Source organism: Chiloscyllium punctatum, chromosome 45 (assembly GCF_047496795.1).
Source record: "Chiloscyllium punctatum isolate Juve2018m chromosome 45, sChiPun1.3, whole genome shotgun sequence".
Taxonomy (NCBI): Eukaryota; Metazoa; Chordata; class Chondrichthyes; order Orectolobiformes; family Hemiscylliidae; genus Chiloscyllium; species Chiloscyllium punctatum.
In genome coordinates, this window is record NC_092783.1 from 30,603,076 (window position 1) to 30,626,939 (window position 23,864).

The 23,864-nt window shown below is 50.6% G+C and overlaps 11 non-coding genes across 11 annotated transcripts; all 11 read left to right on the top strand.

Moving 5' to 3' along the window:
* The first annotated feature begins 1,324 nt into the window (after nt 1-1,324).
* trnat-agu (transfer RNA threonine (anticodon AGU)) lies at nt 1,325-1,398 on the top strand. Its single transcript has one exon. It is a non-coding gene; the product is annotated as a tRNA-Thr (tRNA).
* A 1,583-nt stretch (nt 1,399-2,981) lies between these two features.
* On the top strand, nt 2,982-3,055 carry trnat-agu (transfer RNA threonine (anticodon AGU)). Its single transcript has one exon. It is a non-coding gene; the product is annotated as a tRNA-Thr (tRNA).
* Nucleotides 3,056-4,638: 1,583 nt separating this feature from the next.
* trnat-agu (transfer RNA threonine (anticodon AGU)) lies at nt 4,639-4,712 on the top strand. The gene has a single exon. It is a non-coding gene; the product is annotated as a tRNA-Thr (tRNA).
* Nucleotides 4,713-6,295: 1,583 nt separating this feature from the next.
* Nucleotides 6,296-6,369, top strand: trnat-agu (transfer RNA threonine (anticodon AGU)). The gene has a single exon. It is a non-coding gene; the product is annotated as a tRNA-Thr (tRNA).
* Nucleotides 6,370-11,266: 4,897 nt separating this feature from the next.
* trnat-agu (transfer RNA threonine (anticodon AGU)) lies at nt 11,267-11,340 on the top strand. Its single transcript has one exon. It is a non-coding gene; the product is annotated as a tRNA-Thr (tRNA).
* A 1,583-nt stretch (nt 11,341-12,923) lies between these two features.
* On the top strand, nt 12,924-12,997 carry trnat-agu (transfer RNA threonine (anticodon AGU)). Its single transcript has one exon. It is a non-coding gene; the product is annotated as a tRNA-Thr (tRNA).
* Nucleotides 12,998-14,580: 1,583 nt separating this feature from the next.
* Nucleotides 14,581-14,654, top strand: trnat-agu (transfer RNA threonine (anticodon AGU)). Its single transcript has one exon. It is a non-coding gene; the product is annotated as a tRNA-Thr (tRNA).
* Nucleotides 14,655-16,237: 1,583 nt separating this feature from the next.
* trnat-ugu (transfer RNA threonine (anticodon UGU)) lies at nt 16,238-16,311 on the top strand. Its single transcript has one exon. It is a non-coding gene; the product is annotated as a tRNA-Thr (tRNA).
* A 1,583-nt stretch (nt 16,312-17,894) lies between these two features.
* trnat-agu (transfer RNA threonine (anticodon AGU)) lies at nt 17,895-17,968 on the top strand. The gene has a single exon. It is a non-coding gene; the product is annotated as a tRNA-Thr (tRNA).
* A 1,583-nt stretch (nt 17,969-19,551) lies between these two features.
* On the top strand, nt 19,552-19,625 carry trnat-cgu (transfer RNA threonine (anticodon CGU)). Its single transcript has one exon. It is a non-coding gene; the product is annotated as a tRNA-Thr (tRNA).
* A 1,583-nt stretch (nt 19,626-21,208) lies between these two features.
* Nucleotides 21,209-21,282, top strand: trnan-auu (transfer RNA asparagine (anticodon AUU)). Its single transcript has one exon. It is a non-coding gene; the product is annotated as a tRNA-Asn (tRNA).
* The last annotated feature ends 2,582 nt before the right edge of the window (nt 21,283-23,864 follow it).

The following is a 23,864-nucleotide window of genomic DNA, read 5'->3' on the forward strand; positions in this document are numbered from 1 at the left end:
CAGGGAATGCTGTGGCAAACGCGCGCGCGCACACACTCCACGAGCTGATCATCACCCTCATTCTCTGCCGTCACCGTTCATTCATTTTACGCCAACGGAAAATAGATCCTCCTTCTCCTAGAGTTGGAGTGCAGTTGTCTTTTCTTTTTCTGCTGAAGGAGGAAAAGAGAAAACATTGCTGCTGAAGGTGGATATGGAGTGAAGGACAGTCACCAGCGTGTGTACAAGTCAGTTGGCAAGGTTTCCTGTCAGCGTCACAGGGCGGGATCCCTGTTTAGGAATCCGACTTTGCATCGTCCAGACCTGGATACAGCTCCCAGTCTGGTAATGAAGATTTATTTCTCTAATTGTGAATTATCCGATTGAAAACGAATTCCTAGTTACGCACAGAATACACCCGCTGATCCTGCCAGAGTCAGCCCAGTGATTGTTTGCATTCATCTAGAAGGGCAAAGGCAGCAGATACACCGGTAAACTAGCTCCGCGAATCCCCCTCCTATCATCCCAGCTTTCTGAGTTGTAAAGATCTCGTTGTAGCTTCGCTAGCGCTGGATCAAAGTCCTGGAACCCCTTCCCTAGCAGCCTCATGGCTGGAGCTCCGTGCTGAGGAGTTCAAGGGTTCAGGAAAGTAACTCATCCCCCTGATCTGTCGGGTAATCAGGGATGGGCAGTAAATCCTACCCTGGATGAGTGGCGCTGGAAGAGCACAACAGTTCAGGCAGGCATCCAAGGAGCAGCGAAATCGACGTTTCGGGCAAAAGCCTACCCCATCGAGTGACGCCGATCTCCCAGGAATCCGTTTCAAAAAGGGGCAGGTCCTAAACGGACACCTGCTATCGGTCGGAAATAGGTTGAGAACGGCAGCGCGGGAGTGTAATAAAAGTGAAAGACATTGCCGACCGCGAGGCATGAGGCAGGAAGTGAGTGTAGAGCTGGTGGTACAAAGCTCAGAGTTGGTGCTAATGGGTCACCCTTTACTGCTCACTGTTTACACTGACTCACACACCACTCCTGGTCAGTTCATTTCAGTGACACTTTTCCCCTTGGTGTGAGGTTCCCTCTGGAGCGTAATAACGCCCTTAATGGGCCCAGAGAGGATGACACATCCTCTTTATCCTGTCAGTTTAAAGAGGTGAAAACATCGAATTCAAGAGCAGGTTGTGTTTTTCCGTGCCGTTTGCGTGGAGAATGTTGAGTCGTGAACTCTCTCTTCTTTGCAATTCTCACTGAGCAAGATCGAGACGGAAAGCACGTTGACGAGCCCTTGTCTTCAAGTGGTGAATGAACTGTACCTGTGCACTCAGCGCCAAACCGCGCGCGCTGTGGCGCCATGGCTTAGATGGTTAAAGCGCCTGTCTAGTAAACAGGAGATCCTGGGTTCGAATCCCAGTGGTGCCTGCTTGCTGTGTCAAAAGTGCGCACTTGCATCTTCTTACCAGAGTTGTGTTGCTGGTCAGACAGCTCAACTTTCTGTTGCAGCCTGTTATGATTTGGCGATCCTGCATCTCGTTCCAGCAGTAGTGTCACTCTTCGTTCTACCTGCAATTTCGTGCCGCTGTTCCACACGCGCTCCTGCTTCTCATTCGCTTTTATTCTCCCACCTTCATTCCCAGTTTGGTGGGAATAACGACGTGAGGTGGAGACACTGCTGACTTACCAGGGAATGCTGTGGCAAACGCGCGCGCGCACACACTCCACGAGCTGATCATCACCCTCATTCTCTGCCGTCACCGTTCATTCATTTTACGCCAACGGAAAATAGATCCTCCTTCTCCTAGAGTTGGAGTGCAGTTGTCTTTTCTTTTTCTGCTGAAGGAGGAAAAGAGAAAACATTGCTGCTGAAGGTGGATATGGAGTGAAGGACAGTCACCAGCGTGTGTACAAGTCAGTTGGCAAGGTTTCCTGTCAGCGTCACAGGGCGGGATCCCTGTTTAGGAATCCGACTTTGCATCGTCCAGACCTGGATACAGCTCCCAGTCTGGTAATGAAGATTTATTTCTCTAATTGTGAATTATCCGATTGAAAACGAATTCCTAGTTACGCACAGAATACACCCGCTGATCCTGCCAGAGTCAGCCCAGTGATTGTTTGCATTCATCTAGAAGGGCAAAGGCAGCAGATACACCGGTAAACTAGCTCCGCGAATCCCCCTCCGATCATCTCAGCTTTCTGAGTTGTAAAGATCTCGTTGTAGCTTCGCTAGCGCTGGATCAAAGTCCTGGAACCCCCTCCCTAGCAGCCTCATGGCTGGAGCTCCGTGCTGAGGAGTTCAAGGGTTCAGCAAAGTAACTCATCCCCCTGATCTGTCGGGTAATCAGGGATGGGCAGTAAATCCTACCCTGGATGAGTGGCGCTGGAAGAGCACAACAGTTCAGGCAGGCATCCAAGGAGCAGCGAAATCGACGTTTCGGGCAAAAGCCTACCCCATCGAGTGACGCCGATCTCCCAGGAATCCGTTTCAAAAAGGGGCAGGTCCTAAACGGACACCTGCTATCGGTCGGAAATAGGTTGAGAACGGCAGCGAGGGAGTGTAATAAAAGTGAAAGACAATGCCGACCGCGAGGCATGAGGCAGGAAGTGAGTGTAGAGCTGGTGGTACAAAGCTCAGAGTTGGTGCTAATGGGTCACCCTTTACTGCTCACTGTTTACACTGACTCACACACCACTCCTGGTCAGTTCATTTCAGTGACACTTTTCCCCTTGGTGTGAGGTTCCCTCTGGAGCGTAATAACGCCCTTAATGGGCCCAGAGAGGATGACACATCCTCTTTATCCTGTCAGTTTAAAGAGGTGAAAACATCGAATTCAAGAGCAGGTTGTGTTTTTCCGTGCCGTTTGCGTGGAGAATGTTGAGTCGTGAACTCTCTCTTCTTTGCAATTCTCACTGAGCAAGATCGAGACGGAAAGCACGTTGACGAGCCCTTGTCTTCAAGTGGTGAATGAACTGTACCTGTGCACTCAGCGCCCAACCGCGCGCGCTGTGGCGCCATGGCTTAGATGGTTAAAGCGCCTGTCTAGTAAACAGGAGATCCTGGGTTCGAATCCCAGTGGTGCCTGCTTGCTGTGTCAAAAGTGCGCACTTGCGTCTTCTTACCAGAGTTGTGTTGCTGGTCAGACAGCTCAACTTTCTGTTGCAGCCTGTTATGATTTGGCGATCCTGCATCTCGTTCCAGCAGTAGTGTCACTCTTCGTTCTACCTGCAATTTCGTGCCGCTGTTCCACACGCGCTCCTGCTTCTCATTCGCTTTTATTCTCCCACCTTCATTCCCAGTTTGGTGGGAATAACGACGTGAGGTGGAGACACTGCTGACTTACCAGGGAATGCTGTGGCAAACGCGCGCGCGCACACACTCCACGAGCTGATCATCACCCTCATTCTCTGCCGTCACCGTTCATTCATTTTACGCCAACGGAAAATAAATCCTCCTTCTCCTAGAGTTGGAGTGCAGTTGTCTTTTCTTTTTCTGCTGAAGGAGGAAAAGAGAAAACATTGCTGCTGAAGGTGGATATGGAGTGAAGGACAGTCACCAGCGTGTGTACAAGTCAGTTGGCAAGGTTTCCTGTCAGCGTCACAGGGCGGGATCCCTGTTTAGGAATCCGACTTTGCATCGTCCAGACCTGGATACAGCTCCCAGTCTGGTAATGAAGATTTATTTCTCTAATTGTGAATTATCCGATTGAAAACGAATTCCTAGTTACGCACAGAATACACCCGCTGATCCTGCCAGAGTCAGCCCAGTGATTGTTTGCATTCATCTAGAAGGGCAAAGGCAGCGGATACACCGGTAAACTAGCTCCGCGAATCCCCCTCCTATCATCCCAGCTTTCTGAGTTGTAAAGATCTCGTTGTAGCTTCGCTAGCGCTGGATCAAAGTCCTGGAACCCCTTCCCTAGCAGCCTCATGGCTGGAGCTCCGTGCTGAGGAGTTCAAGGGTTCAGGAAAGTAACTCATCCCCCTGATCTGTCGGGTAATCAGGGATGGGCAGTAAATCCTACCCTGGATGAGTGGCGCTGGAAGAGCACAACAGTTCAGGCAGGCATCCAAGGAGCAGCGAAATCGACGTTTCGGGCAAAAGCCTACCCCATCGAGTGACGCCGATCTCCCAGGAATCCGTTTCAAAAAGGGGCAGGTCCTAAACGGACACCTGCTATCGGTCGGAAATAGGTTGAGAACGGCAGCGAGGGAGTGTAATAAAAGTGAAAGACAATGCCGACCGCGAGGCATGAGGCAGGAAGTGAGTGTAGAGCTGGTGGTACAAAGCTCAGAGTTGGTGCTAATTGGTCACCCTTTACTGCTCACTGTTTACACTGACTCACACACCACTCCTGGTCAGTTCATTTCAGTGACACTTTTCCCCTTGGTGTGAGGTTCCCTCTGGAGCGTAATAACGCCCTTAATGGGCCCAGAGAGGATGACACATCCTCTTTATCCTGTCAGTTTAAAGAGGTGAAAACATCGAATTCAAGAGCAGGTTGTGTTTTTCCGTGCCGTTTGCGTGGAGAATGTTGAGTCGTGAACTCTCTCTTCTTTGCAATTCTCACTGAGTAAGATCGAGACGGAAAGCACGTTGACGAGCCCTTGTCTTGAAGTGGTGAATAAACTGTACCTGTGCACTCAACGCCCAGCCGCGCGCGCTGTGGCGCCATGGCTTAGATGGTTAAAGCGCCTGTCTAGTAAACAGGAGATCCTGGGTTCGAATCCCAGTGGTGCCTGCTTGCTGTGTCAAAAGTGCGCACTTGCATCTTCTTACCAGAGTTGTGTTGCTGGTCAGACAGCTCAACTTCCTGTTGCAGCCTGTTATGATTTGGCGATCCTGCATCTCGTTCCAGCAGTAGTGTCACTCTTCGTTCTACCTGCAATTTCGTGCCGCTGTTCCACACGCGCTCCTGCTTCTCATTCGCTTTTATTCTCCCACCTTCATTCCCAGTTTGGTGGGAATAACGACGTGAGGTGGAGACACTGCTGACTTACCAGGGAATGCTGTGGCAAACGCGCGCGCGCACACACTCCACGAGCTGATCATCACCCTCATTCTCTGCCGTCACCGTTCATTCATTTTACGCCAACGGAAAATAAATCCTCCTTCTCCTAGAGTTGGAGTGCAGTTGTCTTTTCTTTTTCTGCTGAAGGAGGAAAAGAGAAAACATTGCTGCTGAAGGTGGATATGGAGTGAAGGACAGTCACCAGCGTGTGTACAAGTCAGTTGGCAAGGTTTCCTGTCAGCGTCACAGGGCGGGATCCCTGTTTAGGAATCCGACTTTGCATCGTCCAGACCTGGATACAGCTCCCAGTCTGGTAATGAAGATTTATTTCTCTAATTGTGAATTATCCGATTGAAAACGAATTCCTAGTTACGCACAGAATACACCCGCTGATCCTGCCAGAGTCAGCCCAGTGATTGTTTGCATTCATCTAGAAGGGCAAAGGCAGCAGATACACCGGTAAACTAGCTCCGCGAATCCCCCTCCTATCATCCCAGCTTTCTGAGTTGTAAAGATCTCGTTGTAGCTTCGCTAGCGCTGGATCAAAGTCCTGGAACCCCTTCCCTAGCAGCCTCATGGCTGGAGCTCCGTGCTGAGGAGTTCAAGGGTTCAGGAAAGTAACTCATCCCCCTGATCTGTCGGGTAATCAGGGATGGGCAGTAAATCCTACCCTGGATGAGTGGCGCTGGAAGAGCACAACAGTTCAGGCAGGCATCCAAGGAGCAGCGAAATCGACGTTTCGGGCAAAAGCCTACCCCATCGAGTGACGCCGATCTCCCAGGAATCCGTTTCAAAAAGGGGCAGGTCCTAAACGGACACCTGCTATCGGTCGGAAATAGGTTGAGAACGGCAGCGAGGGAGTGTAATAAAAGTGAAAGACAATGCCGACCGCGAGGCATGAGGCAGGAAGTGAGTGTAGAGCTGGTGGTACAAAGCTCAGAGTTGGTGCTAATGGGTCACCCTTTACTGCTCACTGTTTACACTGACTCACACACCACTCCTGGTCAGTTCATTTCAGTGACACTTTTCCCCTTGGTGTGAGGTTCCCTCTGGAGCGTAATAACGCCCTTAATGGGCCCAGAGAGGATGACACATCCTCTTTATCCTGTCAGTTTAAAGAGGTGAAAACATCGAATTCAAGAGCAGGTTGTGTTTTTCCGTGCCATTTGCGTGGAGAATGTTGAGTCGTGAACTCTCTCTTCTTTGCAATTCTCACTGAGCAAGATCGAGACGGAAAGCACGTTGACGAGCCCTTGTCTTCAAGTGGTGAATGAACTGTACCTGTGCACTCAGCGCCCAGCCGCGTGCGCTATGGCGCCATGGCTTAGATGGTTAAAGCGCCTGTCTAGTAAACAGGAGATCCTGGGTTCGAATCCCAGTGGTGCCTGCTTGCTGTGTCAAAAGTGCGCACTTGCATCTTCTTACCAGAGTTGTGTTGCTGGTCAGACAGCTCAACTTTCTGTTGCAGCCTGTTATGATTTGGCGATCCTGCATCTCGTTCCAGCAGTAGTGTCACTCTTCGTTCTACCTGCAATTTCGTGCCGCTGTTCCACACGCGCTCCTGCTTCTCATTCGCTTTTATTCTCCCACCTTCATTCCCAGTTTGGTGGGAATAACGACGTGAGGTGGAGACACTGCTGACTTACCAGGGAATGCTGTGGCAAACGCGCGCGCGCACACACTCCACGAGCTGATCATCACCCTCATTCTCTGCCGTCACCGTTCATTCATTTTACGCCAACGGAAAATAAATCCTCCTTCTCCTAGAGTTGGAGTGCAGTTGTCTTTTCTTTTTCTGCTGAAGGAGGAAAAGAGAAAACATTGCTGCTGAAGGTGGATATGGAGTGAAGGACAGTCACCAGCGTGTGTACAAGTCAGTTGGCAAGGTTTCCTGTCAGCGTCACAGGGCGGGATCCCTGTTTAGGAATCCGACTTTGCATCGTCCAGACCTGGATACAGCTCCCAGTCTGGTAATGAAGATTTATTTCTCTAATTGTGAATTATCCGATTGAAAACGAATTCCTAGTTACACACAGAATACACCCGCTGATCCTGCCAGAGTCAGCCCAGTGATTGTTTGCATTCATCTAGAAGGGCAAAGGCAGCAGATACACCGGTAAACTAGCTCCGCGAATCCCCCTCCTATCATCCCAGCTTTCTGAGTTGTAAAGATCTCGTTGTAGCTTCGCTAGCGCTGGATCAAAGTCCTGGAACCCCTTCCCTAGCAGCCTCATGGCTGGAGCTCCGTGCTGAGGAGTTCAAGGGTTCAGGAAAGTAACTCATCCCCCTGATCTGTCGGGTAATCAGGGATGGGCAGTAAATCCTACCCTGGATGAGTGGCGCTGGAAGAGCACAACAGTTCAGGCAGGCATCCAAGGAGCAGCGAAATCGACGTTTCGGGCAAAAGCCTACCCCATCGAGTGACGCCAATCTCCCAGGAATCCGTTTCAAAAAGGGTCAGGTCCTAAACGGACACCTGCTATCGGTCGGAAATAGGTTGAGAACGGCAGCGAGGGAGTGTAATAAAAGTGAAAGACAATGCCGACCGCGAGGCATGAGGCAGGAAGTGAGTGTAGAGCTGGTGGTACAAAGCTCAGAGTTGGTGCTAATGGGTCACCCTTTACTGCTCACTGTTTACACTGACTCACACACCACTCCTGGTCAGTTCATTTCAGTGACACTTTTCCCCTTGGTGTGAGGTTCCCTCTGGAGCGTAATCACGCCCTTAATGGGCCCAGAGAGGATGACACATCCTCTTTATCCTGTCAGTTTAAAGAGGTGAAAACATCGAATTCAAGAGCAGGTTGTGTTTTTCCGTGCCGTTTGCGTGGAGAATGTTGAGTCGTGAACTCTCTCTTCTTTGCAATTCTCACTGAGCAAGATCGAGACGGAAAGCACGTTGACGAGCCCTTGTCTTCAAGTGGTGAATGAACTGTACCTGTGCACTCAGCGCCCCACCGCGCGCGCTGTGGCGCCATGGCTTCGATGATTAAAGCGCCTGTATAGTAAACAGGGGATCCTGGGATCGAATCCCCGTGGTGCCTGCTTGCTGTGTCAAAAGTGCGCACTTGCATCTTCTTACCAGAGTTGTGTTGCTGGTCAGACAGCTCAACTTTCTGTTGCAGCCTGTTATGATTTGGCGATCCTGCATCTCGTTCCAGCAGTAGTGTCACTCTTCGTTCTACCTGGAATTTCGTGCCGCTGTTCCACACGCGCTCCTGCTTCTCATTCGCTTTTATTCTCCCACCTTCATTCCCAGTTTGGTGGGAATAACGACGTGAGGTGGAGACACTGCTGACTTACCAGGGAATGCTGTGGCAAACGCGCGCGGGCACACACTCCACGAGCTGATCATCACCCTCATTCTCTGCCGTCACCGTTCATTCATTTTACGCCAACGGAAAATAGATCCTCCTTCTCCTAGAGTTGGAGTGCAGTTGTCTTTTCTTTTTCTGCTGAAGGAGGAAAAGAGAAAACATTGCTGCTGAAGGTGGATATGGAGTGAAGGACAGTCACCAGCGTGTGTACAAGTCAGTTGGCAAGGTTTCCTGTCAGCGTCACAGGGCGGGATCCCTGTTTAGGAATCCGACTTTGCATCGTCCAGACCTGGATACAGCTCCCAGTCTGGTAATGAAGATTTATTTCTCTAATTGTGAATTATCCGATTGAAAACGAATTCCTAGTTACGCACAGAATACACCCGCTGATCCTGCCAGAGTCAGCCCAGTGATTGTTTGCATTCATCTAGAAGGGCAAAGGCAGCAGATACACCGGTAAACTAGCTCCGCGAATCCCCCTCCTATCATCTCAGCTTTCTGAGTTGTAAAGATCTCGTTGTAGCTTCGCTAGCGCTGGATCAAAGTCCTGGAACCCCTTCCCTCGCAGCCTCATGGCTGGAGCTCCGTGCTGAGGAGTTCAAGGGTTCAGGAAAGTAACTCATCCCCCTGATCTGTCGGGTAATCAGGGATGGGCAGTAAATCCTACCCTGGATGAGTGGCGCTGGAAGAGCACAACAGTTCAGGCAGGCATCCAAGGAGCAGCGAAATCGACGTTTCGGGCAAAAGCCTACCCCATCGAGTGACGCCGATCTCCCAGGAATCCGTTTCAAAAAGGGGCAGGTCCTAAACGGACACCTGCTATCGGTCGGAAATAGGTTGAGAACGGCAGCGAGGGAGTGTAATAAAAGTGAAAGACAATGCCGACCGCGAGGCATGAGGCAGGAAGTGAGTGTAGAGCTGGTGGTACAAAGCTCAGAGTTGGTGCTAATGGGTCACCCTTTACTGCTCACTGTTTACACTGACTCACACACCACTCCTGGTCAGTTCATTTCAGTGACACTTTTCCCCTTGGTGTGAGGTTCCCTCTGGAGCGTAATCACGCCCTTAATGGGCCCAGAGAGGATGACACATCCTCTTTATCCTGTCAGTTTAAAGAGGTGAAAACATCGAATTCAAGAGCAGGTTGTGTTTTTCCGTGCCGTTTGCGTGGAGAATGTTGAGTCGTGAACTCTCTCTTCTTTGCAATTCTCACTGAGCAAGATCGAGACGGAAAGCACGTTGACGAGCCCTTGTCTTCAAGTGGTGAATGAACTGTACCTGTGCACTCAGCGCCCAATCGCGCGCGCTGTGGCGCCATGGCTTCGATGATTAAAGCGCCTGTCTAGTAAACAGGGGATCCTGGGATCGAATCCCCGTGGTGCCTGCTTGCTGTGTCAAAAGTGCGCACTTGCATCTTCTTACCAGAGTTGTGTTGCTGGTCAGACAGCTCAACTTTCTGTTGCAGCCTGTTATGATTTGGCGATCCTGCATCTCGTTCCAGCAGTAGTGTCACTCTTCGTTCTACCTGGAATTTCGTGCCGCTGTTCCACACGCGCTCCTGCTTCTCATTCGCTTTTATTCTCCCACCTTCATTCCCAGTTTGGTGGGAATAACGACGTGAGGTGGAGACACTGCTGACTTACCAGGGAATGCTGTGGCAAACGCGCACGGGCACACACTCCACGAGCTGATCATCACCCTCATTCTCTGCCGTCACCGTTCATTCATTTTACGCCAACGGAAAATAGATCCTCCTTCTCCTAGAGTTGGAGTGCAGTTGTCTTTTCTTTTTCTGCTGAAGGAGGAAAAGAGAAAACATTGCTGCTGAAGGTGGATATGGAGTGAAGGACAGTCACCAGCGTGTGTACAAGTCAGTTGGCAAGGTTTCCTGTCAGCGTCACAGGGCGGGATCCCTGTTTAGGAATCCGACTTTGCATCGTCCAGACCTGGATACAGCTCCCAGTCTGGTAATGAAGATTTATTTCTCTAATTGTGAATTATCCGATTGAAAACGAATTCCTAGTTACGCACAGAATACACCCGCTGATCCTGCCAGAGTCAGCCCAGTGATTGTTTGCATTCATCTAGAAGGGCAAAGGCAGCAGATACACCGGTAAACTAGCTCCGCGAATCCCCCTCCTATCATCTCAGCTTTCTGAGTTGTAAAGATCTCGTTGTAGCTTCGCTAGCGCTGGATCAAAGTCCTGGAACCCCTTCCCTCGCAGCCTCATGTCTGGAGCTCCGTGCTGAGGAGTTCAAGGGTTCAGGAAAGTAACTCATCCCCCTGATCTGTCGGGTAATCAGGGATGGGCAGTAAATCCTACCCTGGATGAGTGGCGCTGGAAGAGCACAACAGTTCAGGCAGGCATCCAAGGAGCAGCGAAATCGACGTTTCGGGCAAAAGCCTACCCCATCGAGTGACGCCGATCTCCCAGGAATCCGTTTCAAAAAGGGGCAGGTCCTAAACGGACACCTGCTATCGGTCGGAAATAGGTTGAGAACGGCAGCGAGGGAGTGTAATAAAAGTGAAAGACAATGCCGACCGCGAGGCATGAGGCAGGAAGTGAGTGTAGAGCTGGTGGTACAAAGCTCAGAGTTGGTGCTAATGGGTCACCCTTTACTGCTCACTGTTTACACTGACTCACACACCACTCCTGGTCAGTTCATTTCAGTGACACTTTTCCCCTTGGTGTGAGGTTCCCTCTGGAGCGTAATAACGCCCTTAATGGGCCCAGAGAGGATGACACATCCTCTTTATCCTGTCAGTTTAAAGAGGTGAAAACATCGAATTCAAGAGCAGGTTGTGTTTTTCCGTGCCGTTTGCGTGGAGAATGTTGAGTCGTGAACTCTCTCTTCTTTGCAATTCTCACTGAGCAAGATCGAGACGGAAAGCACGTTGACGAGCCCTTGTCTTCAAGTGGTGAATGAACTGTACCTGTGCACTCAGCACCCACCCGCGCGCGCTGTGGCGCCATGGCTTAGATGGTTAAAGTGCCTGTCTAGTAAACAGGAGATCCTGGGTTCGAATCCCAGTGGTGCCTGCTTGCTGTGTCAAAAGTGCGCACTTGCATCTTCTTACCAGAGTTGTGTTGCTGGTCAGACAGCTCAACGTTCTGTTGCAGCCTGTTGTGTTTTGGAGATCCTGCATCTCGTTCCAGCAGTAGTGTCACTCTTTGTTCTACCTGGAATTTCGTGCCGCTGTTCCACAAGCGCTCCTGCTTCTCATTCGCTTTTATTCTCCCACCTTCATTCCCAGTTTGGTGGGAATAACGACGTGAGGTGGAGACACTGCTGACTTACCAGGGAATGCTGTGGCAAACGCGCGCGCGCACACACTCCACGAGCTGATCATCACCCTCATTCTCTGCCGTCACCGTTCATTCATTTTACGCCAACGGAAAATAGATCCTCCTTCTCCTAGAGTTGGAGTGCAGTTGTCTTTTCTTTTTCTGCTGAAGGAGGAAAAGAGAAAACATTGCTGCTGAAGGTGGATATGGAGTGAAGGACAGTCACCCGCGTGTGTACAAGTCAGTTGGCAAGGTTTCCTGTCAGCGTCACAGGGCGGGATCCCTGTTTAGGAATCCGACTTTGCATCGTACAGACCTGGATACAGCTCCCAGTCTGGTAATGAAGATTTATTTCTCTAATTGTGAATTATCCGATTGAAAACGAATTCCTAGTTATGCACAGAATACACCCGCTGATCCTGCCAGAGTCAGCCCAGTGATTGTTTGCATTCATCTAGAAGGGCAAAGGCAGCAGATACACCGGTAAACTAGCTCCGCGAATCCCCCTCCGATCATCTCAGCTTTCTGAGTTGTAAAGATCTCGTTGTAGCTTCGCTAGCGCTGGATCAAAGTCCTGGAACCCCTTCCCTCGCAGCCTCATGGCTGGAGCTCCGTGCTGAGGAGTTCAAGGGTTCAGGAAAGTAACTCATCCCCCTGATCTGTCGGGTAATCAGGGATGGGCAGTAAATCCTACCCTGGATGAGTGGCGCTGGAAGAGCACAACAGTTCAGGCAGGCATCCAAGGAGCAGCGAAATCGACGTTTCGGGCAAAAGCCTACCCCACCGAGTGACGCCGATCTCCCAGGAATCCGTTTCAAAAAGGGGCAGGTCCTAAACGGACACCTGCTACCGGTCGGAAATAGGTTGAGAACGGCAGCGAGGGAGTGTAATAAAAGTGAAAGACAATGCCGACCGCGAGGCATGAGGCAGGAAGTGAGTGTAGAGCTGGTGGTACAAAGCTCAGAGTTGGTGCTAATGGGTCACCCTTTACTGCTCACTGTTTACACTGACTCACACACCACTCCTGGTCAGTTCATTTCAGTGACACTTTTCCCCTTGGTGTGAGGTTCCCTCTGGAGCGTAATCACGCCCTTAATGGGCCCAGAGAGGATGACACATCCTCTTTATCCTGTCAGTTTAAAGAGGTGAAAACATCGAATTCAAGAGCAGGTTGTGTTTTTCCGTGCCGTTTGCGTGGAGAATGTTGAGTCGTGAACTCTCTCTTCTTTGCAATTCTCACTGAGCAAGATCGAGACGGAAAGCACGTTGACGAGCCCTTGTCTTCAAGTGGTGAATGAACTGTACCTGTGCACTCAGCGCCCACCCGCGCGCGCTGTGGCGCCATGGCTTAGATGGTTAAAGCGCCTGTCTAGTAAACAGGAGATCCTGGGTTCGAATCCCAGTGGTGCCTGCTTGCTGTGTCAAAAGTGCGCACTTGCGTCTTCTTACCAGAGTTGTGTTGCTGGTCAGACAGCTCAACTTTCTGTTGCAGCCTGTTATGATTTGGCGATCCTGCATCTCGTTCCAGCAGTAGTGTCACTCTTCGTTCTACCTGGAATTTCGTGCCGCTGTTCCACACGCGCTCCTGCTTCTCATTCGCTTTTATTCTCCCACCTTCATTCCCAGTTTGGTGGGAATAACGACGTGAGGTGGAGACACTGCTGACTTACCAGGGAATGCTGTGGCAAACGCGCGCGCGCACACACTCCACGAGCTGATCATCACCCTCATTCTCTGCCGTCACCGTTCATTCATTTTACGCCAACGGAAAATAGATCCTCCTTCTCCTAGAGTTGGAGTGCAGTTGTCTTTTCTTTTTCTGCTGAAGGAGGAAAAGAGAAAACATTGCTGCTGAAGGTGGATATGGAGTGAAGGACAGTCACCAGCGTGTGTACAAGTCAGTTGGCAAGGTTTCCTGTCAGCGTCACAGGGCGGGATCCCTGTTTAGGAATCCGACTTTGCATCGTCCAGACCTGGATACAGCTCCCAGTCTGGTAATGAAGATTTATTTCTCTAATTGTGAATTATCCGATTGAAAACGAATTCCTAGTTACGCACAGAATACACCCGCTGATCCTGCCAGAGTCAGCCCAGTGATTGTTTGCATTCATCTAGAAGGGCAAAGGCAGCAGATACACCGGTAAACTAGCTCCGCGAATCCCCCTCCGATCATCTCAGCTTTCTGAGTTGTAAAGATCTCGTTGTAGCTTCGCTAGCGCTGGATCAAAGTCCTGGAACCCCTTCCCTCGCAGCCTCATGGCTGGAGCTCCGTGCTGAGGAGTTCATGGGTTCAGGAAAGTAACTCATCCCCCTGATCTGTCGGGTAATCAGGGATGGGCAGTAAATCCTACCCTGGATGAGTGGCGCTGGAAGAGCACAACAGTTCAGGCAGGCATCCAAGGAGCAGCGAAATCGACGTTTCGGGCAAAAGCCTACCCCATCGAGTGACGCCGATCTCCCAGGAATCCGTTTCAAAAAGGGGCAGGTCCTAAACGGACACCTGCTATCGGTCGGAAATAGGTTGAGAACGGCAGCGAGGGAGTGTAATAAAAGTGAAAGACAATGCCGACCGCGAGGCATGAGGCAGGAAGTGAGTGTAGAGCTGGTGGTACAAAGCTCAGAGTTGGTGCTAATGGGTCACCCTTTACTGCTCACTGTTTACACTGACTCACACACCACTCCTGGTCAGTTCATTGCAGTGACACTTTTCCCCTTGGTGTGAGGTTCCCTCTGGAGCGTAATAACGCCCTTAATGGGCCCAGAGAGGATGACACATCCTCTTTATCCTGTCAGTTTAAAGAGGTGAAAACATCGAATTCAAGAGCAGGTTGTGTTTTTCCGTGCCGTTTGCGTGGAGAATGTTGAGTCGTGAACTCTCTCTTCTTTGCAATTCTCACTGAGCAAGATCGAGACGGAAAGCACGTTGACGAGCCCTTGTCTTCAAGTGGTGAATGAACTGTACCTGTGCACTCAGCGCCCAGCCGCGTGCGCTGTGGCGCCATGGCTTAGATGGTTAAAGCGCCTGTCTAGTAAACAGGAGATCTTGGGTTCGAATCCCAGTGGTGCCTGCTTGCTGTGTCAAACGTGCGCACTTGCGTCTTCTTACCAGAGTTGTGTTGCTGGTCCGACAGCTCAACGTTCTGTTGCAGCCTGTTATGATTTGGCGATCCTGCATCTCGCTCCAGCAGTAGCGTCACTCTTCGTTCTACCTGGAATTTCGTGCCGCTGTTCCACACGCGATCCTGCTTCTCATTCGCTTTTTTTCTCCTACCTTCATTCCCAGTTTGGTGGGAATAACGACTTGAGGTGGAGACACTGCTGACTTACCAGGGAATGCTGTGGCAAACGCGCGCGCGCACACACTCCACGAGCTGATCATCACCCTCATTCTCTGCCGTCACCGTTCATTCATTTTACGCCAACGGAAAATAGATCCTCCTTCTCCTAGAGTTGGAGTGCAGTTGTCTTTTCTTTTTCTGCTGAAGGAGGAAAAGAGAAAACATTGCTGCTGAAGGTGGATATGGAGTGAAGGACAGTCACCAGCGTGTGTACAAGTCAGTTGGCAAGGTTTCCTGCCAGCGTCACAGGGCGGGATCCCTGTTTAGGAATCCGACTTTGCATCGTCCAGACCTGGATACAGCTCCCAGTCTGGTAATGAAGATTTATTTCTCTAATTGTGAATTATCCGATTGAAAACGAATTCCTAGTTACGCACAGAATACACCCGCTGATCCTGCCAGAGTCAGCCCAGTGATTGTTTGCATTCATCTAGAAGGGCAAAGGCAGCAGATACACCGGTAAACTAGCTCCGCGAATCCCCCTCCTATCATCTCAGCTTTCTGAGTTGTAAAGATCTCGTTGTAGCTTCGCTAGCGCTGGATCAAAGTCCTGGAACCCCTTCCCTAGCAGCCTCATGGCTGGAGCTCCGTGCTGAGGAGTTCAAGGGTTCAGGAAAGTAACTCATCCCCCTGATCTGTCGGGTAATCAGGGATGGGCAGTAAATCCTACCCTGGATGAGTGGCGCTGGAAGAGCACAACAGTTCAGGCAGGCATCCAAGGAGCAGCGAAATTGACGTTTCGGGCAAAAGCCTACCCCATCGAGTGACGCCGATCTTCCAGGAATCCGTTTCAAAAAGGGGCAGGTCCTAAATGGACACCTGCTATCGGTCGGAAATAGGTTGAGAACGGCAGCGAGGGAGTGTAATAAAAGTGAAAGACAATGCCGACCGCGAGGCATTAGGCAGGAAGTGAGTGTAGAGCTGGTGGTACAAAGCTCAGAGTTGGTGCTAATGGGTCACCCTTTACTGCTCACTGTTTACACTGACTCACACACCACTCCTGGTCAGTTCATTTCAGTGACACATTTCCCCTTGGTGTGAGGTTCCCTCTGGAGCGTAATAACGCCCTTAATGGGCCCAGAGAGGATGACACATCCTCTTTATCCTGTCAGTTTAAAGAGGTGAAAACATCGAATTCAAGAGCAGGTTGTGTTTTTCCGTGCCGTTTGCGTGGAGAATGTTGAGTCGTGAACTCTCTCTTCTTTGCAATTCTCACTGAGCAAGATCGAGATGGAAAGCACGTTGACGAGCCCTTGTCTTCAAGTGGTGAATGAACTGTACCTGTGCACTCAGCGCCCAACCGCGCGCGCTGTAGCGCCATGGCTTAGATGGTTAAACCGCCTGTCTTGTAAACAGGAGATCCTGGGTTCGAATCCCAGTGGTGCCTGCTTGCTGTGTCAACAGTGCGCACTTGCATCTTCTTACCAGAGTTGTGTTGCTGGTCAGACAGCTCAACGTTCTGTTGCAGCCTGTTATGATTTGGCGATCCTGCATCTCGTTCCAGCAGTAGCGTCACTCTTCGTTCTACCTGGAATTTTGTGCCGCTGTTCCACACGCGCTCCTGCTTCTCATTCGCTTTTATTCTCCCACCTTCATTCCCAGTTTGGTGGGAATAACGACGTGAGGTGGAGACACTGCTGACTTAACAGGGAATGCTGTGGCAAACGCGCGCGCGCACACACTCCACGAGCTGATCATCACCCTCATTCTCTGCCGTCACCGTTCATTCATTTTACGCCAACGGAAAATAGATCCTCCTTCTCCTAGAGTTGGAGTGCAGTTGTCTTTTCTTTTTCTGCTGAAGGAGGAAAAGAGAAAACATTGCTGCTGAAGGTGGATATGGAGTGAAGGACAGTCACCAGCGTGTGTACAAGTCAGTTGGCAAGTTTTCCTGTCAGCGTCACAGGGCGGGATCCCTGTTTAGGAATCCGACTTTGCATCATCCAGACCTGGATACAGCTCCCAGTCTGGTAATGAAGATTTATTTCTCTAATTGTGAATTATCCGATTGAAAACGAATTCCTAGTTACGCACAGAATACACCCGCTGATCCTGCCAGAGTCAGCCCAGTGATTGATTGCATTCATCTAGAAGGGCAAAGGCAGCAGATACACCGGTAAACTAGCTCCGCGAATCCCCCTCCTATCATCTCAGCTTTCTGAGTTGTAAAGATCTCGTTGTAGCTTCGCTAGCGCTGGATCAAAGTCCTGGAACCCCTTCCCGAGCAGCCTCATGGCTGGAGCTCCGTGCTGAGGAGTTCAAGGGTTCAGGAAAGTAACTCATCCCCCTGATCTGTCGGGTAATCAGGGATGGGCAGTAAATCCTACCCTGGATGAGTGGCGCTGGAAGAGCACAACAGTTCAGGCAGGCATCCAAGGAGCAGCGAAATCGACGTTTCGGGCAAAAGCCTACCCCATCGAGTGACGCCGATCTCCCAGGAATCCGTTTCAAAAAGGGGCAGGTCCTAAATGGACACCTGCTATCGGTCGGAAATAGGTTGAGAACGGCAGCGAGGGAGTGTAATAAAAGTGAAAGACAATGCCGACCGCGAGGCATGAGGCAGGAAGTGAGTGTAGAGCTGGTGGTACAAAGCTCAGAGTTGGTGCTAATGGGTCACCCTTTACTGCTCACTGTTTACACTGACTCACACACCACTCCTGGTCAGTTCATTTCAGTGACACTTTTCCCCTTGGAGTGAGGTTCCCTCTGGAGTGTAATAACGCCCTTAATGGGCCCAGAGAGGATGACACATCCTCTTTATCCTGTCAGTTTAAAGAGGTGAAAACATCGAATTCAAGAGCAGGTTGTGTTTTTCCGTGCCGTTTGCGTGGAGAATGTTGAGTCGTGAACTCTCTCTTCTTTGCAATTCTCACTGAGCAAGATCGAGACGGAAAGCACGTTGACGAGCCCTTGTCTTCAAGTGGTGAATGAACTGTACCTGTGCACTCAGCGCCCCACTGCGCGCGCTGTGGCGCCATGGCTTAGATGGTTAAAGCGCCTGTCTAGTTAACAGGAGAGCCTGGGTTCGAATCCCAGGTGTGCCTGCTTGCTGTGTCAAAAGTGCGCACTTGCATCTTCTTACCAGAGTTGTGTTGCTGGTCAGACAGCTCAACGTTCTGTTGCAGCCTGTTATGATTTGGCGATCCTGCATCTCGTTCCAGCAGTAGCGTCACTCTTCGTTCTACCTGGAATTTCGTGCCGCTGTTCCACACGCGCTCCTGCTTCTCATTCGCTTTTATTCTCCCACCTTCATTCCCAGTTTGGTGGGAATAACGACGTGAGGTGGAGACACTGCTGACTTAACAGGGAATGCTGTGGAAAACGCGCGCGCGCACACACTCCACGAGCTGATCATCACCCTCATTCTCTGCCGTCACCGTTCATTCATTTTACGCCAACGGAAAATAGATCCTCCTTCTCCTAGAGTTGGAGTGCAGTTGTCTTTTCTTTTTCTGCTGAAGGAGGAAAAGAGAAAACATTGCTGCTGAAGGTGGATATGGAGTGAAGGACAGTCACCAGCGTGTGTACAAGTCAGTTGGTAAGGTTTCCTGCCAGCGTCACAGGGCGGGATCCCTGTTTAGGAATCCGACTTTGCATCGTCCAGACCTGGATACAGCTCCCAGTCTGGTAATGAAGATTTATTTCTCTAATTGTGAATTATCCGATTGAAAACGAATTCCTAGTTACGCACAGAATACACCCGCTGATCCTGCCAGAGTCAGCCCAGTGATTGTTTGCATTCATCTAGAAGGGCAAAGGCAGCAGATACACCGGTAAACTAGCTCCGCGAATCCCCCTCCTATCATCTCAGCTTTCTGAGTTATAAAGATCTCGTTGTAGCTTCGCTAGCGCTGGATCAAAGTCCTGGAACCCCTTCCCTAGCAGCCTCATGGCTGGAGCTCCGTGCTGAGGAGTTCAAGGGTTCAGGAAAGTAACTCATCCCCCTGATCTGTCGGGTAATCAGGGATGGGCAGTAAATCCTACCCTGGATGAGTGGCGCTGGAAGAGCACAACAGTTCAGGCAGGCATCCAAGGAGCAGCGAAATCGACGTTTCGGGCAAAAGCCTACCCCATCGAGTGACGCCGATCTCCCAGGAATCCGTTTCAAAAAGGGGCAGGTCCTAAACGGACACCTGCTATCGGTCGGAAATAGGTTGAGAACGGCAGCGAGGGAGTGTAATAAAAGTGAAAGACAATGCCGACTGCGAGGCATGAGGCAGGAAGTGAGTGTAGAGCTGGTGGTACAAAGCTCAGAGTTGGTGCTAATGGGTCACCCTTTACTGCTCACTGTTTACACTGACTCACACACCACTCCTGGTCAGTTCATTTCAGTGACACTTTTCCCCTTGGTGTGAGGTTCCCTCTGGAGTGTAATAACGCCCTTAATGGGCCCAGAGAGGATGACACATCCTCTTTATCCTGTCAGTTTAAAGAGGTGAAAACATCGAATTCAAGAGCAGGTTGTGTTTTTCCGTGCCGTTTGCGTGGAGAATGTTGAGTCGTGAACTCTCTCTTCTTTGCAATTCTCACTGAGCAAGATCGAGACGGAAAGCACGTTGACGAGCCCTTGTCTTCAAGTGGTGAATGAACTGTACCTGTGCACTCAGCGCCCAACCGCGCGTGCTGTGGCGCCATGGCTTAGATGGTTAAAGCGCCTGTCTCGTAAACAGGAGATCCTTGGATCGAATCCCAGTGGTGCCTGCTTGCTGTGTCAACAGTGCGCGCTTGCATCTTTTTACCAGAGTTGTGTTGCTGGTCAGACAGCTCAACGTTCTGTTGCAGCCTGTTATGATTTGGCGATCCTGCATCTCGTTCCAGCAGTAGTGTCACTCTTCGTTCTACCTGGAATTTCGTGCCGCTGTTCCACACGCGCTCCTGCTTCTCATTCGCTTTTATTCTCCCACCTTCATTCCCAGTTTGGTGGGAATAACGACGTTAGGTGGAGACACTGCTGACTTACCAGGGAATGCTGTGGCAAACGCGCGCGCGCACACACTCCACGAGCTGATCATCACCCTCATTCTCTGCCGTCACCGTTCATTCATTTTACGCCAACGGAAAATAGATCCTCCTTCTCCTAGAGTTGGAGTGCAGTTGTCTTTTCTTTTTCTGCTGAAGGAGGAAAAGAGAAAACATTGCTGCTGAAGGTGGATATGGAGTGAAGGACAGTCACCAGCGTGTGTACAAGTCAGTTGGCAAGGTTTCCTGTCAGCGTCACAGGGCGGGATCCCTGTTTAGGAATCCGACTTTGCATCGTCCAGACCTGGATACAGCTCCCAGTCTGGTAATGAAGATTTATTTCTCTAATTGTGAATTATCCGATTGAAAACGAATTCCTAGTTACGCACAGAATACACCCGCTGATCCTGCCAGAGTCAGCCCAGTGATTGTTTGCATTCATCTAGAAGGGCAAAGGCAGCAGATACACCGGTAAACTAGCTCCGCGAATCCCCCTCCTATCATCTCAGCTTTCTGAGTTGTAAAGATCTCGTTGTAGCTTCGCTAGCGCTGGATCAAAGTCCTGGAACCCCTTCCCTCGCAGCCTCATGGCTGGAGCTCCGTGCTGAGGAGTTCAAGGGTTCAGGAAAGTAACTCATCCCCCTGATCTGTCGGGTAATCAGGGATGGGCAGTAAATCCTACCCTGGATGAGTGGCGCTGGAAGAGCACAACAGTTCAGGCAGGCATCCAAGGAGCAGCGAAATCGACGTTTCGGGCAAAAGCCTACCCCATCGAGTGACGCCGATCTCCCAGGAATCCGTTTCAAAAAGGGGCAGGTCCTAAACAGACACCTGCTATCGGTCGGAAATAGGTTGAGAACGGCAGCGAGGGAGTGTAATAAAAGTGAAAGACAATGCCGACCGCGAGGCATGAGGCAGGAAGTGAGTGTAGAGCTGGTGGTACAAAGCTCAGAGTTGGTGCTAATGGGTCACCCTTTACTGCTCACTGTTTACACTGACTCACACACCACTCCTGGTCAGTTCATTTCAGTGACACTTTTCCCCTTGGTGTGAGGTTCCCTCTGGAGCGTAATCACGCCCTTAATGGGCCCAGAGAGGATGACACATCCTCTTTATCCTGTCAGTTTAAAGAGGTGAAAACATCGAATTCAAGAGCAGGTTGTGTTTTTCCGTGCCGTTTGCGTGGAGAATGTTGAGTCGTGAACTCTCTCTTCTTTGCAATTCTCACTGAGCAAGATCGAGACGGAAAGCACGTTGACGAACCCTTGTCTTCAAGTGGTGAATGAACTGTACCTGTGCACTCAGCGCCCAACCGCGCGCGCTGTGGCGCCATGGCTTAGATGGTTAAAGCGCCTGTCTATTAAACAAGAGATCCTGGGTTCGAATCCCAGTAGTGCCTGCTTGCTGTGTCAACAGTTCGCACTTGCATCTTCTTACCAGAGTTGTGTTGCTGGTCAGACAGCTCAACTTTCTGTTGCAGCCTGTTATGATTTGGCGATCCTGCATCTCGTTCCAGCTCTTCGTTCTACCTGGAATTTCGTGCCGCTGTTCCACACGCGCTCCTGCTTCTCATTCGCTTTTATTCTCCCACCTTCATTCCCAGTTTGGTGGGAATAACGACGTGAGGTGGAGACACTGCTGACTTACCAGGGAATGCTGTGGCAAACGCGCGCGCGCACACACTCCACGAGCTGATCATCACCCTCATTCTCTGCCGTCACCGTTCATTCATTTTACGCCAACGGAAAATAGATCCTCCTTCTCCTAGAGTTGGAGTGCAGTTGTCTTTTCTTTTTCTGCTGAAGGAGGAAAAGAGAAAACATTGCTGCTGAAGGTGGATATGGAGTGAAGGACAGTCACCAGCGTGTGTACAAGTCAGTTGGCAAGGTTTCCTGTCAGCGTCACAGGGCGGGATCCCTGTTTAGGAATCCGACTTTGCATCGTCCAGACCTGGATACAGCTCCCAGTCTGGTAATGAAGATTTATTTCTCTAATTGTGAATTATCCGATTGAAAACGAATTCCTAGTTACGCACAGAATACACCCGCTGATCCTGCCAGAGTCAGCCCAGTGATTGTTTGAATTCATCTAGACGGCAAAGGCAGCAGATACACCGGTAAACTAGCTCCGCGAATCCCCCTCCTATCATCTCAGCTTTCTGAGTTGTAAAGATCTCGTTGTAGCTTCGCTAGCGCTGGATCAAAGTCCTGGAACCCCTTCCCTCGCAGCCTCATGGCTGGAGCTCCGTGCTGAGGAGTTCAAGGGTTCAGGAAAGTAACTCATCCCCCTGATCTGTCGGGTAATCAGGGATGGGCAGTAAATCCTACCCTGGATGAGTGGCGCTGGAAGAGCACAACAGTTCAGGCAGGCATCCAAGGAGCAGCGAAATCGACGTTTCGGGCAAAAGCCTACCCCATCGAGTGACGCCGATCTCCCAGGAATCCGTTTCAAAAAGGGTCAGGTCCTAAACGGACACCTGCTATCGGTCGGAAATAGGTTGAGAACGGCAGCGAGGGAGTGTAATAAAAGTGAAAGACAATGCCGACCGCGAGGCATGAGGCAGGAAGTGAGTGTAGAGCTGGTGGTACAAAGCTCAGAGTTGGTGCTAATGGGTCACCCTTTACTGCTCACTGTTTACACTGACTCACACACCACTCCTGGTCAGTTCATTTCAGTGACACTTTTCCCCTTGGTGTGAGGTTCCCTCTGGAGCGTAATCACGCCCTTAATGGGCCCAGAGAGGATGACACATCCTCTTTATCCTGTCAGTTTAAAGAGGTGAAAACATCGAATTCAAGAGCAGGTTGTGTTTTTCCGTGCCGTTTGCGTGGAGAATGTTGAGTCGTGAACTCTCTCTTCTTTGCAATTCTCACTGAGCAAGATCGAGACGGAAAGCACGTTGACGAGCCCTTGTCTTCAAGTGGTGAATGAACTGTACCTGTGCACTCAGCGCCCAACCGCGCGCGCTGTGGCGCCATGGCTTCGATGATTAAAGCGCCTGTGTAGTAAACAGGGGATCCTGGGATCGAATCCCCGTGGTGCCTGCTTGCTGTGTCAAAAGTGCGCACTTGCATCTTCTTACCAGAGTTGTGTTGCTGGTCAGACAGCTCAACTTTCTGTTGCAGCCTGTTATGATTTGGCGATCCTGCATCTCGTTCCAGCAGTAGTGTCACTCTTCGTTCTACCTGGAATTTCGTGCCGCTGTTCCACACGCGCTCCTGCTTCTCATTCGCTTTTATTCTCCCACCTTCATTCCCAGTTTGGTGGGAATAACGACGTGAGGTGGAGACACTGCTGACTTACCAGGGAATGCTGTGGCAAACGCGCGCGCGCACACACTCCACGAGCTGATCATCACCCTCATTCTCTGCCGTCACCGTTCATTCATTTTACGCCAACGGAAAATAGATCCTCCTTCTCCTAGAGTTGGAGTGCAGTTGTCTTTTCTTTTTCTGCTGAAGGAGGAAAAGAGAAAACATTGCTGCTGAAGGTGGATATGGAGTGAAGGACAGTCACCAGCATGTGTACAAGTCAGTTGGCAAGGTTTCCTGTCAGCGTCACAGGGCGGGATCCCTGTTTAGGAATCCGACTTTGCATCGTCCAGACCTGGATACAGCTCCCAGTCTGGTAATGAAGATTTATTTCTCTAATTGTGAATTATCCGATTGAAAACGAATTCCTAGTTACGCACAGAATACACCCGCTGATCCTGCCAGAGTCAGCCCAGTGATTGTTTGCATTCATCTAGAAGGGCAAAGGCAGCAGATACACCGGTAAACTAGCTCTGCGAATCCCCCTCCTATCATCTCAGCTTTCTGAGTTGTAAAGATCTCGTTGTAGCTTCGCTAGCGCTGGATCAAAGTCCTGGAACCCCTTCCCTCGCAGCCTCATGTCTGGAGCTCCGTGCTGAGGAGTTCAAGGGTTCAGGAAAGTAACTCATCCCCCTGATCTGTCGGGTAATCAGGGATGGGCAGTAAATCC